Source organism: Hetaerina americana, unplaced genomic scaffold (assembly GCF_022747635.1).
Source record: "Hetaerina americana unplaced genomic scaffold, ioHetAmer1.1.p SCAF_4, whole genome shotgun sequence".
NCBI classification, from domain to species: Eukaryota; Metazoa; Arthropoda; class Insecta; order Odonata; family Calopterygidae; genus Hetaerina; species Hetaerina americana.
In genome coordinates, this window is record NW_027286985.1 from 76,219,659 (window position 1) to 76,234,051 (window position 14,393).

The following is a 14,393-nucleotide window of genomic DNA, read 5'->3' on the forward strand; positions in this document are numbered from 1 at the left end:
AGGTCCTGGAAAGTGTCGGCGATGAAGCCGTGACACACTATGTATATCATTCTCGCGAATATGGTGTAATGGTAATATATAACATTTTTTTCATGAAATACAGCGGCTTGATTTACTAGTTCACGTTGGATCAATGTATCATGTTGCTCTTTTCCTTGTCACTCTCCATTCTCTCCGTATTACGCAATCTGTCACTCTTGCAACGGATCAACCGCGGTTCCCGATCAAGACGCAAACTGCCGGTGACCTAAGATATTTCCTAGAAGCTTTCAGAGTGGAGTACAGTTCAAATAAGCTCCCTCTCTTTAAATTTCTATGCAATAATGAAAAAAGAAAATATTTAATTGCCTTCAGTTTAGGAGGCTATATGGGCCAAATGTATGAATTGTACGTTTCCAGATTAGTTTATTTGCGCTTGAAACAAGAAGGAACAAGTGTTCCAAGCCTATTTTTGGTTTTAATATACTCTTTATAACATAAATTCATAATATATTGATGCCCCGTCATAATAAGCAACGCGTTGATGGCTACAAAAAAAATAAATTAATTTCTAGTTTATTTCATTTGATAACTCAGTCAGATAAGAAGCTAGAAGAAATTTCTTGCAAAAATGCTCGTTTGCAATTGAATTGTCTTTAAAATTCACTTCAGTCAGTTTTTTACAATCTTAACATGATGTAAAATTAGCCTTTTTTTGATCTCTTAGTAATCTTTAAAATATGTCAGTCGCATCGAGGGAAAAGTGCGTTAAAATTAAATCAAGCTCAAAATATTGAATAATTTGTCACTGCGAAATTTGTATAACAGCTTTGAATGACAGTAGAACCGTTAAAAACTCATTTCGTAAAAAATTGTTCACAAACAACTTTTGACCGAAACATATTCTTCTTTCCTGGCATCTAGCTGAGATATTAACATAGGGCCCGAGATCGATTCCCGGGCACTACTCTGGGTACCCTCAACTTCGACAAACTGTGCGTCTTTCCTGGCAACAGAACTTTCTGGGAAGCCATAGGTGGCACAGGGAAAGGAACTGCGCCCCCCTAGCCTGATGTGTGAATCTCGCACGCAGTTGGACTTGGTACTGGGTGAGCTCTACCATCACCTATCAAACCGACCTTCGAGTTGATAAATGTGCTTACGCTTACATCTTTAATGCTTCATTTAAAAAATATTTCCTCTGCTTTATATTATTCTACTTACTATTCGATTACAATCAAATTAAATTCACCCCTCCTGTATTTTTAAAATTTTAATTAGCAAGAGATTTCTTTACTTCTTATCGTATTCGCTAATTTTTTTTAGATAGCTTGCTGTTGGAGGAAGATGGAGACAAAATTGAATCAAATTATTTAACGCCCCCTCTCACGGCAAAGGAAGGCACTTAAGGTTACAGCCGAAATATGCATGTCAAATCGGATAAAGCTGAATATTAAGAGGCGTTCCCGAATAAATGAAAGTTCACGCTGAAGGCACTCGAGGGGCTCACTATTAAGGGGCGTATTCCACTCAGTATTAATTCAGCGTAAGATTCTTTTTTCTGATTTCACACTTAAGAATAAACCGTTCTTTCGCAATCAGCATCATGCGTGCACTTGGAAAACTCTTAGCGTATATAGGCAAAAGCATCAATGAAATTATTCTCGACTCTTCGCGATTTTGCGACTGCATGTGATTACGAGATAAAAACTCGTGTTAATCCAGAGATAGCATTAATAATCACAGCCTTCCTCAGAAAATAACATAAACTTAACGTCCCCAGAAATGGTATAACTTTCTAATTCTTGACTGCACAAGTTTGTTATCCATTAATCAAGGCAGCGGTATGCTAAACATTGCAAAACTTCCCTTTCACCTCCTCTCCTAAGAAAAAAATTTATCCTTCACTGCGAACATCTTCTAGGTATGTACCCTAGACATTCGTAAGCACGCACTGCTGTTAACGCAGTTGCATGAATTGTGCCAACATATTTCTGTATTTAGCCCTTGAGAACATAAAGAGCCAAGAACGGCTTGGAGTGAGGGTAAAATTCTTGGCTATAAGCTATCACAGCCTGGGGTCGAATCTGAGAAGAGAATTTCAATGGAATTTGGGTTCCCAATTAGATTTCGTGCGGAAAACATCTGAATTTCAGTGTTCCGTCCATGAAATGAAGGGCTGAACGTTAAACAATGGGCGGATGCCAACGCCCAGTTCCTCTCAACCTGTATCCGCTCCACCCACAGTCAACCCTCCCAATTCCCTCACATAATCTCATCAGTCGTGTTTCTCTTACAATCACGGATAGAGTAATCAACTTCAGACCACAAAGGCAAAAGAGAGTTTAAAGAAAGAAACTTTTCCAAAGAAAAAAAACTTTTCATTGCTTTGATACCCATCCATTTGTTTGACGACATCATCAATTGAGAAGTTATTAAAGGATATAAAAAGGGGTTTTATGGTTCAAAATCAATTATATATTCCGATTTTCCTTTCCACTTAATTCTTATCGTGTGGTATACCATTATCATTCGTCCACAGTTTCGTTCATTTATTTCGTACATACGTATGTTTTACTCTGATTGTTTATTAGACCCTGATTTTTCCTTCTATTTTCGCGGTTTCCTGCCGATTTTTACTGACGATAATGACTAATTTTACTGCATATTTTACAAGTCTAGCAGTAGATAAGTGGTTCCATTTACTCTATAAGATCTAGAGAACAAACGTAAGCGGTCGAATAAATAAATTAACGCTCCCGTGAGCGCTTCCTAATTATGCCACAGACGGGAAATTAACAAAAGTTTTCGTCCGAACTTCCCCCTCTTAACCTTTCATGGACCCCTCCGAACTACCACCCGTTTCATGAAAACAAATGGTCAACAGAAGGAAATGAAGAATTATGCAAATGGAAGGCTCTTAAAAAAATATTTATTCTTCCAGCGGAGCACTAACTAGTTAATAGGTGTAATAAGAAAAATATAAAAATCACAAGAGTATAATATACCAATTTAAAATAATTAGCCAAAAGGAAAGCACTCACGCAGTGCCAATCAATCCCGCAAAGTGTCGCTGGAATTGGAATTTTATAATATTAAATTGGAATTTTACGTAGTTTATTTTCGGTCCCTTTACGTAATTACTTGACGACTTGCTCCCCCCCTCCTTCCGCAACCCCTTTACAGCCTCTTTTGAGGAGGCGCTACTGACAGTTTACAGTTATCAATATTTTTTGAGAATGGGTGCACATAAAGGGAATAAATGCGCTCATCATCACCCACAATTAACAGCCTTGATCCTTTACTTAGAAATCACATATTCAGTCACTCCAGTTGGTGACTTGTGGTTTGAGAAAGGAGGAATTCAGGACGATACAACAAAGAGGTAACTGTCTTATTTATAACCTGAAATGATTGAAACATGACCCCAGAACTTGCCCAGCACCTAAATGTTCTAAGATTACTTTTAATAACTTCCGGGGGCATCGGACTTGTTTACAACAAAATCTAGCCACCTGGTTCCCTGTGAGTTTTACGTCTTAAAGAATGTGTGTCTAATAGGTACGCCAAACATCAGAAAACTATGTTTTTTTCTTAATGATAAGAGCCATCGCGGTGATTCAAAGAATAATTTACTACAGTATATAGTCTAAGTTTGTGGCGTCAGTTGTATGAGAATATTAATTCATTGAAACAACCGCAACACCTATCAACGCGAACAGAATTCATTAGTTTAAGCTAAAACGCTGTAGAAATGTTCCCAACCGTTTGTTCATACACTTTCATTTATTCAGAGGCTTGTGCTTCGAAAGTTAACACTACGCCCTAATGCGAGTCCTAGATAGTTTAATTACGGTACTAAAAAAGAGTAGTCTTGAGGTGCAGTTGCCTGAAAGTGTTATGCATGGAAGATATTAATCAAAATCATATTTGTGATAATGGCGTTTTCCCTGAGTAAGATTTCAGGGTGCAGGAATGTATTGGTATGAGGGTAAGAAAATTAGATAGCGATATATCAATACCATTCCCCAGATAAAGCGTCATGGTACCAATATCGAGATGCTAGCATCTTGGGAAAACGTCTAGGCACTGGAATCAAAGGCGGGAATCCTTAGTATTTTTGGTACAAAGAAAATATTAACCACTTCTAACAGAAAATTAAACAGATCGGGCGGGCCTCCTATAAACTCATTAACTGTCTTACACCCGGGCGATAGCTTGCTAGGCACTATGTAATTAAAGATTGAAACGATTTTAATCCTATGGGCTGGTCAGGATAGCTGATTTCTAGTTTCGTGCAATAACTAACTATAAATGCTTTTAGGAGACGCACTTGTAAAGCGTTGATGTGTCAGCAACGTGTGATCATTTGCAGACAATTTATGAGCTCCATTCCATCCTAGCTCCGCATGCACAGTATTATTGTATTTGGTGGCAGCTCTTCTAAAATGGTGCGGGGTTGTAAAGTTGGAGTATTTTTTTTGGTCCCTCTATTGAGTTGGCCCGCATGAGCCCATTCAAAGCAATTTGTGGACGATTTGGAGAAAATTTAATAGGCTTCGCCATCCGAAGAAGAAACAAGTTCAATGAAATATGGAAAGATTGGCGATGAAAAATGATTTGCTTGGAAAATGTAGAAAAGTGATACACCAAGGATCAAAGATAAACGGCATACAATTAATTAAAAACATACTTACTGCCACAATTATTAGTTACAAGTTGGCAAGTTGGATCATATGGATGGAGTTTGCAGATCAATTGTACATACACAGATAGATTTGAACTACCATTACTCCCAGTAAAAGCGCAAAATATCTTTCGTCGCAGCCATGTAGAAGATAATTTGACTGGGAAAGCTAATTTGGAGGAAATATTTTCTACAATTTACTGCATAATAAGTACTTCTAACTACTCATACCTTATGCATAAGGCACTCATAAAAATAAAAAGATCGTATTAACCGCACGGTAATAAGAAACAATTCCTGAGTTACTTTCATATTCTGCACTACGTAACGTTTTAACTCGCACCGAACACATAATGAAATTTTATCTACATAAGTATATGCAATGTAATATTTACATGTGTGCACAACTGGAGAAGTTTATTTGCTGTGGAACAGGAACGTCTCTGATGTAATTACTTTTGCCATACACCCAAGAGGTGGCAGTCACATGACAATTTAAACGTACATAGCTACAATGATTATGAGTGATTAAAGTTTCCTTACCGATTGAAAGGCCTGTAGATTGCAAACCGAAGTCGAAAATTTCTGAATGAATTACAGTTTGGGTAATAGTAGGTTGAACCTCTTAGTAGAGACTCCGAAACTCAGACTCAGTAGCGTCTCTTAGCACTTGGGAATTCGCTGCACCAAAAATTACGCCGCGATTCCATTTGTCTCCCCGGAGACACCTGAAACCGGGAGGTCAGTTGCGCCGGCCTTTAAGCTCCCCGCCGCCCCATTAAAAACACGTTTTGATGAACACGGGAGCAAACGGGATCCGAGCGTGTGAGATTCCACATATTTGGCGGCCCATCTCACTCTCGGGGAAGACAGTGGCATCGGGGAGATATTTGAACAGCATCTGCCGCACATCAAGTGCAGATCGAGTTCCACTCGCCTTTCGATGACGCGCACACCCTCTGTTTATGTATCCTTCACGTGCCACCGCAAACAGTAACACTCCCCGAAGAACCCAGCCAGCTCAAGCTCGCCACTGATGCTCCCCGCGACTACCATCTCATGAATGGCGACTTCTCCAGAGTCATAACTCTTCTGCGACTGGGGATGAGGTGGTGTTTACTCGCTACGGCGTCTGAGCACAAAGCCCTTTTGTGTCCATCAGTGAAGAAAGAAAAATTATTCTGTCGTCAAAGCTTAGCGCTTCTCTCGCATTCAACGCGGAATGGTTCCTCTCTCTTCTTCTCATAGAAGACACGATGACTGAGATCTGCCACACGTGGCCCGGCCCAACACACGAAGTATTTCCTACATCCCGAACAAGTTTTCTGCAGGTCAAATGACCAGGAGGTAGGGAGGAGAATATTTCAGCGTCGACCTCACGGAAATGATTTCTAATGAACGCTGCAACGAGTGGGTAAGTTAATGCTTACTCCACAAGTAATTGCTCCATGATAAAATTGTGGCGAAGGTCTGTTTTCAGAAGTCTCGGGGGATCGTAGCCCACCTGAGCACTCCAATTCTACAGTGCACATTGGAATAAAAATCTTCAAGTTTAAAAGAGTATTTGCGTGGGATATTAAAGAAAACAAAAACTTGCATCTTCTTGGAAACATGTTTGCGTAATATCGTGGCTGTTTTCCAAAAGACCGCTTGCATGTTGCTCGTTTATAGTTGATGCGGTGATCCTTACATTGTGGGCGGGATTTTGAATTAGCGACATTAGAATTGAGAATGTTCGATGAATTAAGAATGACGTATTTCCATAAATAAGGAAAATTACCATTGGCTATCTTAGAAATCTTATAATATTTCACTCTATGAGATCCAGTTACCTCGTCATAATGAAAAATCGTCGTCACGCCCATATTGTAAGAACTAACACGTAGATAAGTAGAGGAAATTCATACTGTACTTCAAACAATCATACAAAATTTCGTTCTCATTGAATATGGATTGACAGGTAAATTAAATTGGAAATAGTAGCGCAAACATAGGCCCTTCAATGGTGATCACTGTCAACTGAATTTTGGGTTTAACAAATGGTTAAGAACTGAAAGTAGGTATATTTAATACTGCCAAGACGTAAGCATAAATGGCTTGGATTAGGTGAGTTAAAAATGCAGAATTAATAGATATGTAAACTTACCCTACAATAGTAATCATTTGCACTCAATCAACCTTTCAAAACGAAATTCAGTGATCCGAAAACGTGAAAATACAAACTAGAAGACAAACTACGGATGAAAGGCATTTATTAATTAGTAACATAGTGCTTGGGAACAGCATTCATTCCTCGTTCACAGATTCCTCATTAACAATACTTTTCCAGCATTTAGCGTTTCGAACAGGACTATCGATCAAGCAGCACGGCCGCTTCTTCTCCTATTTCAAGGGCGGTCGCGTAAGGTGTACGGAGGGGGGGGAGGGAGGACATCCATTACAGACGACTCATGTTTTATACACGGGGCAACTGATACCCGACCAAAGCCTTCCTATGCTAAAACTTCCTCTGCCAAAGCCTATCCCAAGGTCGAGTGACTATGCAAGGTGACAACCAATGGATATATAATCAACTATATCTTTCGCAAACGGGTATTGCAATGTATTAGAATTCCAAAGGAGCATTAGGAAACATTAATTGTGTTAGAGAAGAAGCTCTTGCAAAAAATGATGAACAGAAACCTGGAACTCATAATAAGAGGGGTAAAGGAAGCATCGGAGGAGACTAAACGCGAAGCGTAATGCGGAATTGGCAAGGAACTTGGAGTTAGTTCGGGGAAGAAGGATGATGAAAACAATATAGACCTTTGAGCTATCCGCAGGTATATATATAATAAGATGAAAAAAGTGAGTTTTATTCATTGCAATGACAAAAGAGAGGTGTTAAATAGGGTGAGGAAGATTCGAAAGCAGAAATGTAACAAGACCTATTGGGAAGTTGTGGAATGTTGAGGTCTGCGATAGAAGGAAGATTTTAGGTAAGCGGGAACAGCAAAAAAAAGATGAACACTTGGAAAGTACACAGCGGGAGAGGTGAGCATGAAAAAGTGAATTAAGAAATAGTATACGGTATGAGTAGTAAAAACTCAACAGTCTTGAGAGACATGAAATATGTTTATTATTTAATTTCCGAAACTTATATCCACACATCTGAACGCTTTTGGTAAAAAACGTATTTATTTTCTGTTTTTATTAAATAAGACTATTTGTAATAATTCGTAAACTAACTTATCTGATGTAAATCTAATTAAAATGTATCCGTACAGGTAAATTAAATCTTTCATGTCACGTTTACGTTAATTCTCATTTCCGATGCGCTTTTGAAAATAAGCTAGATTAGTTAATATTAATAGCAAGGCGATTCAAAACGGTCATGGAGTAAGAAAGAGAAAAGCGAAAGCGTTATCAGTGTAAAGTCCCTGTTCACACACATACACACAAGCATATATAATTCTGAAGATGGCAGCGTTACCGTCTAAACGTCAGATGTATGTATCCTTTTTGTTTCTGTCTTGAGATAATTTTTTAATCAAATTTTATATACCACCACAACTTTTTAAATTAAAACCTACGAAGCATTTATCAATCGCGGACGTCGACCAGACAGCAACACGTAACGCCCAAAACCATGGAGCTCCCTGTAAATCAAGAAATATTTACCGCCTCGAAACCTCATCGCTTTGGTGAAAAATGTAGGGGAATATTATTAACTCAAAGGTCCAACATAAACAACCCTAAAACGATAATATAAAGGCGCACAACTTAAACGCTAGGACGAAAAATGGATGGAATGAAGATGGATGGATTTCGAATCCGGAATGAATTAGGGAATCATCGAATACTCAGTGAATTAAACGGAAAAGGAGTATTGAAAAATAAAATAAATGAATGCTGGCGGGGAAGTTGAATATCGCGTGCATAAATATAGCTTTATGGAGTTAATTGTAAAAAAACAATTAAAAAACTTAAGGATTTCGACACGTTACAGAAATTCAGGGCAACACTAAGAAAATTCTTAAAAAAATTAACCTAGGCAAGCAAAAAAGCTACCATCTGCAACTCCCAGTAACTGATGCTCTAACCCAGGCGCGCCCACCTTTCAAGCTCTCCTCCCTTTCACCCGTTTCACAAAAGTACAAACAAATGCAAAGCCCTCTCCAGCAGGACCTTCTCTAACGGCAATAACTCTGTTGTAACACCCATCACAATTCCTCTGGATGTGGTTCAAAAAATTTAATTTCAAGTTTATGGCTGTTTTTAAGGGAACTTGTAAGCTGTCTTGTAGTATTTCAGAAACACGTCTATCCGGATGAGTGATTTCTATGGACCCCCTTGTTCCCCTCTTTCTCCTCTGAGCAAAATAAAATAATATACTAGATAACAATAGATGAAAGTAAAAAAGACAGGAAAAGCGATTCTCTGTTCGCACGGTTCAAACGTCTCACCACCGGAAAGCATTGCTTACCGTTTTCGCAGAGAAAAATACACCGTATTATAATTCATTCCCATGCGACCAACAAGTTTTTAAAGTCAGAACACACTACCGAAAGCACCGGTTCTAAAGCGACTAGTACATGAGAGAAACAAAAAACATTATAGGATTTAACGTCACATAAACTGAATAAAGTAATTGGATGGTAGAAGTTAAGTTGCATTAAACTGTGGCAACAAAAACATTTGAAATCCGATTTCCTGTTCTGACTTACTGATTACATACTCTAAATCACCGCAGCGATGCAATAATTAAAATATTTTCAATCATATGGGTTTCCAACAGTTGGAACAATTATGCTCACGCAACGGCGTGGATGCTACGAGCTACGTCTCAGACACCACGCTTTCAGCACAATTTCCGCATACAGCGAATATGTTAACAGAGGCCTTTTAATCAATATAAATAGTCCTCTTATGCTGCCTTTTGGCATTGTTCATCTAAATTTAAATGGAATACGCAATTTGTGCTACAGGTTCGTATTTTTGATCTCACGTGACATCGGCAAGCGGAGGCAACTGACATAATCAATCCACCCCACTATCGGCGATATACAAATAGAAGTAGAATAGAAGTAGCCATCATGGTCATTATGAACGTGTAAATCGGACTAAAATATGCTCGGTTAACCGCTAAATACTTCTCCAGGGTATTCTAAACACGAAATCAAATTCTGATACCGATATAGTGGATATTTCTCATCGTATGTCCTCTTTAAACTGTGTTTTAAACTTTGAATTTCTCCTAAGTGCCAATAAAATACTGACGTATCCCTTGGTTGTTTTACTAGAAAATTTGATACCAAAGTTACCATTATTTTTACACGATCAATTAGCACTGGACCTTATCCATTTTTAGATGTTAATCAAGCAACATAGCTTCAGAATTTAGCTGCACTGTTGCATTGCAATACAAGTATAATAGCTGTAGAGCATAAATCAGGTGACGAATCCGATATTAATAATAATAAGCCAGTTATCAATTCTGATCCATACGAAACTTTTTCCATCTTTAGTAGCCAATGAATTGATATCTCTTTTCAAAAAGACTGATTCAATTATCACAAAAATGGATAAATAATTTCATAAAGGGGTTAATTCACTTTTAATACCGAAATTATCGACAGCTTGAATTACGTAAAATCCGTTAGTTTGAAACGAAAGGTGCTCCTATAAATAGAATTGAAACTACCGGACGAAAATCGTCCTTATTTCCGTACACAACACAAAAAACTAATCAGTACTTCAGTGGCCCTGGTAAGCCTGATGGCAAGCTAAAAATATGACACTTCGTTCGAGGTAGCTTCGCCGATTTGATTTCAAGGGAAACATTTTTCCGCCAAACACACGAAAATTGACCTTAAATGAAAAAGATAAAGCGGAACTTATGAATAAAACCATCACATCAACACTTTCATGAGATAATCAATAACATTTCAGAGTGAAATTGTTCAAAGAAGAGCTGTCATTGGTTTTCCAAATAGCGATTAAAATGCCCCATTAAAGTTTTTCTTTCCACTTTTACTTGAAAAACTTTCAAACCTGGGTTGCAGCTTATGACTAAACGAATCCTATTAAAATTCCAGTTCATTCATCACTATAATTAATTCTGGGAGCGTTTCACTGAATTATTTTACATGTGCTTTGTCACACAATGTGGATGTGAACCTGAACGGAATCACTCAAATTACCAAGAATAATTGGGTAGAGACTCGTCACTATTAGAGTCACTGACGCGTGTTTGTTTAACTTGAATTATAGCCCAGTATTATACTGGAGAGGCAAATGGCAAAAAGAATCATTCCTCGACCAAACTTCGTTGGGAAGTATAATAATAAATATTAAATAAAATGAATATAAAGTAAGGAATTAAAGGATGAATTAACACACCACCACGGATCTCCCTTCAATCGATGCTCCCCTAAGAGCGATTAGGATTGGTTGTTCGAATTATTAATGCCGCCCATTAATTCAGACTTAATTGCTACGGAGCGTGGCAAAGGAAAGGGCTCGAGATTTATTAAAAGCACGCCGGCCCTCCGCCAATCTAGTCATCTTAGGGCCAGTTTTATGCCCTGGGGGAGCCAAGTGGTCAACCTTTTTTAATGCAATTGAAATTCGATTCCATGATCTTGCCCATAAACACGCGAAATCATTTTCAACCAATCGTGTGCCGAAGAATTATTGTCCTCTCCAAACCGTTTTCTTGAAGCATTTATCTCAACGAGAGCTGATGCGGAAGATGTCAACGAAGTGGTTTCGAAGATCGTCGAGTACTGAAAACACTATGTGGGGTTTGCTCCAATAAAACAATGACTGGAATGGTATCGACTCGATTTTTTTAAAATCATCCTTTCCCACCGACAATCCCCGGGCAAGAGTCGTCATACGGCTGTCGGACTTCAGGTAACCGTATGAAGATTAAAATTTGAAATGCATTTGAAAAAAATTGAAAGAGACGGGAATTCAGAACATAAAATTTCCCAGTTGCGGTTCTCTCTAAGTTCTATAAAATCTTCACGAAGAAACAGTAAATTAAACGTAACCTCCCATTCATTTATTTTCAAAGAAGCATCTCTTGTCGCTTCATCCGGAACAGTCCGCAAACTTCCTGCTGCTTTCCCCTCGAGCTCAGCATAGGTCAATTCAAACAACTTATTTTAGTATCAAACCCGTTGTAGTGCAATTTAAATTTCATAGACATCATTTAAACCTTGAAGGAATAACAAGATATTCGGTTAACGGCGCGAAATTTTTAACACAGAGTTTTGTTTTCCATATTCAGCTTAGAGATTTTTTTATGAGAACATACAGGGTTCGTCCGGAAAATAAGTGTACTGATTCTTTCCCACCGCTCCAGGCGCGCCCAGCACCGCTCTGACGGGCTGAAATTGGAGGGGAGTATGTTGGCAAGCGACGCTGAAAAAGGCAGTCGGCTCTGAGCTGTGGTGTAGTGAGGAGCTCTGTTAACGCGAACCTCCACGCTCGACCCACGTCACGGAACGCGATGCCGAAGTTTTTGGAGCAGCGTTATTCCATCAAATTTGGGGTAAAGCTTGGGAAATCGTCTACCGAAACTGTCGGTATGATTAACCAGGCTTACGGGGAGTCAGCCATGTCCAGAAACATGATCTTTCGGTGGCACAAGATGTTCGTGGAGGGCAGAGAAGAGGTCGACGACGAACCACGGCCTGGACGCCCATCAACGACACTCACCGACGAAAATGTGCAAAAAGTTCGCGATGTACTGAACTCTGATCGTCGTCTTAGTGTTCGGATGATAGCAGAGCAGTGTAATGTACTCGACAGGCTTCGAAAACGAGTCGCCCGCGTCCGGCCAGCGATCAAAAACATCTGGCGGCTGCATCACGACAATGCGCCGTCTCACACCGCGCTTGTCGTGTCGGACTTCTTGGCCAAGCACGGCGTGGCAACGCTGCCGAACCCGCCCTACAGCCCGGACTTGGCACCACCGGACTTCTTTCTGTTCCCGAAGATAAAGAGGAGTTTGAAAGGAACGCGATACGGGACTTTGGACGCCGTCAAAGAGGCCGTGACGACGTGTCTTCGAGAGGTTCCCGATGATGCCTTCGCGGGAGCGTTCCAGGAATGGGAACGCCGCTGGAACAAGTGTATCGACTCACAAGGGTCCTATTTTGAGGAATATTAGCTTAAGATATGTAAAAGTGCAATAAATTTTTTTTCCTGAGCTCAGTACACTTATTTTCCGGACGAACCCTGTATCGTGTTTCGGACCATGACCTTTTAGTTTGACGAAGAATTAATTAGACTCCATTCATTTTACTGTTCCCCTCCTAAGAAATCAAATAGATACCGGAGAATTAAATAAAATTGAGAAAAGTTTTTTCGATAATTTTCAGGGCAGATAATGAAACTTGGAGGCCGACTGATTTTGGAACCTATCTCAATAAGATTTCAGGAATTGGAACTAGTATTCCGTTTTTTGAAACAAAACATATCTGGTAGCTCGCGAAAAATAACCTCCAGATAAAAGGACTATATAATACGACAACCATATGATTTCGGATGTTTAACAGCACCCCAAATTATACAAACCTATTGAGGGCAAAGTTCTCATATTTTATACCCCAAGCATAGCCAATATCAAATACACACTAAAGATACCTATTAATCGGCGATAAAATATTTCTTTGATGGGCAGCAATGATTATGATTACCGGAAATGATATCCATCTGTAGACTAACTAAAGTAAGTACCATGCTTGGCTAATAAATGCTCATGTTTGGATCCTGTCTCCTGACGAATATGTGCATGATATAATTTATTAATTTCAACCATTATAACAGATATAATTCACACTAATGCGGTTTGAACATATTTAGAGCTCCTACTATGATTTGAGATGAGAGGTCGTATTACTTTCAAAAACAATTACGGAAAACAACAATAAAATACGTTCAGCCAGCAGAAAAGTGCTTTTAACAAACAGAACAAAAAATAAGGCAAATAAAAACCTTTTTCCCATTTCTTCAAGATCATTATTCGTACCTACCATTAAGACTTTTATTTATGCCCTATTAAATATATTCTATAATAGTGGAGGAAACGGATAACATCTTATGGGTATATTATGGTAAATTAAGGCGAAACAATATGTTGAAAAAATGTGTGGCCTCAGGAGTAATTTTATGGAATTTACAAGACATATTTAAAATGAAAGAAGTAACGATTTAATTCAGCACGAATTTTATTTTAACACAACCTAGGTTTCGACATTGGACGTTGGACCTGAGGATAACGTTCAACATTGAAACTTGGTCGCGTTTTTATAGGTTTGAGTGGAATTAAAAAGTTACTTCTTCCATTTTAAAAATGGTAACAAAATATTTGAAATATGAATTAATGCCAAAACATGCATATAATCTTTAGACAGCCTTACGTATTTGCTAAATTTTTCAGTTTTACCGTAATTTACCGAGTGAGTTATCGATAAAAAAAGAGCTATCAGTGCACTTGTAGGGAGTATGAAAACACTTCTTCCTGAATCTGAATGTAAGCGACCAGAACATTCAGGGTGATTTGTTGCTCTTGCATCTTCAAATAAGCTAATTTCTAATGCTATAAAATATTTATCCTCTTTTGACCTACCATATATCAAAACTTTTGTCATAAATGAAGCTGTGTGATCTCTAAGTATTAATCTCGTATTTTGAAGAGTTTGGCCAAAGCTGGTTTTATATAATGGACTGACCT

The 14,393-nt window shown here is 38.6% G+C and overlaps 1 long non-coding RNA gene across 1 annotated transcript in view; it reads right to left on the minus strand.

Moving 5' to 3' along the window:
- Window positions 1–14,393, minus strand: part of LOC139692453 (uncharacterized) — a 682,508-nt gene that overhangs the window by 243,728 nt on the left and 424,387 nt on the right. The gene's annotated exons all lie outside the window — the stretch shown is intronic.